A 4,621-nucleotide genomic window follows, 5' to 3' on the forward strand; every position below is an offset into this window, starting at 1 on the left:
TATATATATATATATATATATATATATATATATGTCGTCCCTCGACGTGTATCAATCCGTTCATCTCGCTTGTACTGTTGTACAGATAAATTCTAAGTGTAACGAATTTTATAATAATAAAACTATTCTTAATTAATTTAAAAAAATCCAGCCATTAATAAGTATGTGACCAGAATAATTTCATCTCTTTCGACTCCTCATACAATCCTACTACTTACTAGATGAAGGGAAAATAAGCTCTAACTGTCGTTATCGTAATGTTCGATTAGCGTTGGTTTAAGTTGATTTAAGTTGATTTCAATATTCATACTAATTATGTAAAAAAAAAAAAAAACAAAAACAAAAAAGCTCTTTTTCATAACATCAGGTTATAGTTAATCTTTCGGTGAAAATATTACATTTTCATAGGAAGTTTAATGATCTTTCGATTAAAATGCTAAATACTCATAGTCTTAGTATATAGTAATAATAATAATAATAATAATACAAATATATTTAGTATATAATTATGAAAAAATCATTTTCATAACATCGGTTATAGGTAAGCTGATTAAAATATTAAATTTTTATTGAAATTTTAATGATATTCCGGCCAATGTTCAATGTATTACGAGTGATTCATTAGCAAAACCCAGAATGAAGCTTCAAAAAATTTCTTACTCGTTTTTGTATAAAAAATAAAATGACGATATTTTGTTTCCGTCCGGAGTTGCTTAGAATCGTAGAAAGACTCTGTTATCATAATGGCGATGATATCCGCCTCTCTCTCATAATAATTACGTAATTGCAGAATGCCCGATTAAAGTCAATTTATCTCATTGAAGATCAAAATTTCAAAGTTTGTGACACACAGATTGAGAGGACTTGCTAGCAATTCCAAAAAAAAAAAAAAAAAAAAAAAAAAAAAAAAAATGAAAAAAAAAAAATTGAAAAACTTATGTAACCGTTACTTTTTTCAGAAAAGCTAAACATATCTTCATTTATTTGTCATACAAAGAAATTTATTGTTTTTTAAATCAATAAATAAAACTAATATTCAAGTAATGCTTATTAGGTGTAGATGTTAGGAGTAAATGTAAGGAATGAAAGGAAAAGAAATTCATTAAATAAATCAATTAATAAATTCAATTCAAAACAATTACAATCTTTCTCTTACTTACATTAATTTTACAAAAATTTGCATTATTTTTAATATCTCCTTCCAATATCTGTCTATATAGCATTAGGAAAGCGTAAAATTTCCGATCAGTTTCCTTTCTCCTTTTGTATGTTTATCATTTGCTGGAAGCTTCAGACACTCTATAAACTAGATCGATTAATAATTGGCATTGAATTCTGAATCGATTTAAGCCTATCGATTTGTCTGTCCGTCTGCGTGATGCAAGCGGTAAACGTTCTCCTAACTCCGCAAAAATAAAGCATCAGGAGAATGATTCGAAATTCTTGCACGTAAATTGATGACATTGAAAATAGGTTAAATTGATTGAAGGACACGCCTACATTAAGGAGGGCACTGAAAACATCTTTGTTTTCATAAGCGAAAAAAATTGAATTTTATTCATTGCTCGCAGACTACAAAAGTTACCTCGACCGCACACTGTGAGTGCGGTCCTGTACGAAAATGGCACAAAACATTGTCCACGCCCACTCAATATTATAAAATACCAAGATTTCATTTGATTGTTCACATTTTTTTGTAATTTCCAGAAAGAAATTACAGAGACACCGTACCAGTGATTGACCAGTGATGAATACGAAATTTACCTAAGCATATCTATCTATTCGTCTGTCCGTCCATATAATGTCTATACTAAACTTTCGCCGATTGACAAAAATGGAGCTGTGGACTTCAAATTTGGCATTGGAAACGTTAGAAGGGTCTTGAAAATCGATTAAGTCGGTCAAAGGAACTTCCACATGTTTTACAGTCACACGATAAATGATGAAAAAAAAAAAAAAAAAAACAGCTATGCTCATTTAATATTACGGAGCACGGAAATTTAATTTTTTTTTTTTTTTTTTTTTTATAAATATTTTCTTCAATTTTCTTATTTCGTTAATTTCATTTATCATTTAAAACATAATTTTGTTCGCATACATCTGTATGTGTGTGAATATTCAGTTAAAGACAATATTTAAAAACTTTTGTTTCTTTTTTTTTTATAAATTTAATGATTAATTATTAACACACTTTTCGGAAAAGAATTTCACTGAATTTTCATTAAATATTTGCGTGTATGCATGTCTTTGCACGATATGAATGCATAGATGTGTGAATGACATTGTATTAGTGATGGTAATTGAAAGCTTTATGCGTTTCATTCATTTCATTTAATCGCATTGACCACGACTCGTTAAAAGTAAATTACACAACAACTTAACGACTATTCGCTTTTGTTGCTGTTCTTGAGATTCCGATATATTTCATATACTAACCGAGGGACCATTAGTCCATCCATATATATATATATATATATATATATATATATTCCACGCTGTTTATGAATATCCCAAACATATTACGTATAATACACGAAATATATCAGTCAATAATTTGAAAGCTTCACAAATCCACATAACTGCTGTGCTTCAGTGATTCAATTTATTGCTATTTGCCGGTTAAGACATTTTCTCATATTCAATTGAATGATTGCTTTAAAATCTTTTGAAGTTGCTTAGATGTGTTTAATCTACTACTACTACTACTATTTGAATAGCGCAAGGCTGTCAACTTTATTCGAAGGTATTTTCGTAGGAACCCATCGGTTATTCTATTAAAGCTTAAAGAAAATTTCCGAAACCATATAAGGAGCAAAGTATGAAGAACTCTGTTCTAAAATTCTGAACACTAGTTCCCCTTGTCTTAAGTTATCTATCGGAATGACAAATGCTCGAATTTATTCAAACTTGATAAAGGTGAGGTGAATAAAATGCAAAGGTTTCTCTTGCATTCCCGATTAATAATCTAGCCTATTTGACAATATGCCAGTGATCCGACTTAATAGACGAAAATGCAACACGCCCTCCTAATAGTTACCAGTTATCAGAGATGATATGAACTTTTTTTTACTGAACATAGATGGCACGGTATGAATTGTATGTTCAACTTATTAGTTACTTATTTCGTCTAGAAGTACGCACTAGAGATACAAAAAAACTTTCCTTACTATATAGGAATAGCGGATTCGATGCCTTTATATCCAAATGTCTGTATATGATGCGAATGGCACGCATATTATGATATTTATACGGTATCATGTACATTTCCGATATATTCAATGAAAACGTAAAGGACCTAATGATCGGTATTAAATAAAAATCGACCTCTGTCGAGCATAATTTTCGACTCATTTGCTTTTTTAGAGAATACGAAGACGCGACTGCATATGAAGCCGCTGCAATAACGCAGCTCTTTGTCTGCTAAAATGTGTCATAATTTATAACTTGGTTTTTGAGAGAGAGAGAGAGAGCGAGAGAGAGAGAGAGAAAAGAGTGATCAGCTCTCATCGCGTGCACAATTATTTTCATCACAAATACTCGGCATTCTATTCGTCGTTGATTGGAATTCACCTGACTTTCGAAATCAGAACATTATACTGTGATTTTCACAAAATTTCTATCTAAAGACTATATGTTGTTTTAATAAGAAAGAGTATAAAAATAATAAGCATTAAAGAATTTTTGTTTTTAAGTTTGTATAATAAATTTTTATTTTGGAAATTCTCAATTCATTACAAGATACGAACAAAAACAAAATTTTAAATAAACATTTTTACAAGAAATTAAGAAAAACAAAAAAAAAAAAAAAAAAAACAAACAGAAGAATTGAAATCAAATTTTTACACAAAAAAAAAAAAAATACTAATAGTTTATATAAAAAGATAAGAAGGAACCAAAGAGTGAATGGTATCAAAATTAAATCGAAAATAAACAGTTTTTCTCTAAATAACATTTACATCGCACACCCACCCACACAACAGACAATTGAGGGAGTAATAGACAGAGTATGTATGTATGTATGTATGTATGTATGTATGTATGTATGTATATATATATATATATATATATGTTGTTGGTATGTGTGTGGGTGCGTGACAATGACTTAAAATGCTAATAATATTATATATAATTAACATAAATAGTTTATTAAAAAAATGAAACCAAAAAACTACAAAAATTTAAATAAATAGGAAGAAACACGTGTAGTTATGTGTGACCACCACTTAAGATTCATTAAATTGTTATTATTATTATTATTATTATTATTATTATTATTACATAAATTAATACAATTTGAATACAATAAAGTCTATAAACACAAAAAAAAAAAAACAAAAAAAAAAATTTTTTTTTTTTTAAATTTAAGCTAAACGAAAATTAAGTGGTTTACAACAAAGTCTTATCAGAGCAAAAACAAAAACTAATATAAATTAAATTGAATTCAAATTTAATGCGTGTATAACGCGCTTCTTTCCAAACACACATCTATGAATGCATGAATACATAAATATAAGTTTTTCTTTCTTTTCTTTTCTTTTATCGATCAAGATAAGAAAAAATATATTCTTGAAATGAATTTTATTAATAATATAATAATAATAATAAATTAAATAAAAAAAAA

This window comes from Glossina fuscipes, unplaced genomic scaffold (genome assembly GCF_014805625.2).
Source record: "Glossina fuscipes isolate IAEA_lab_2018 unplaced genomic scaffold, Yale_Gfus_2 1, whole genome shotgun sequence".
Lineage (NCBI taxonomy): Eukaryota > Metazoa > Arthropoda > Insecta > Diptera > Glossinidae > Glossina > Glossina fuscipes.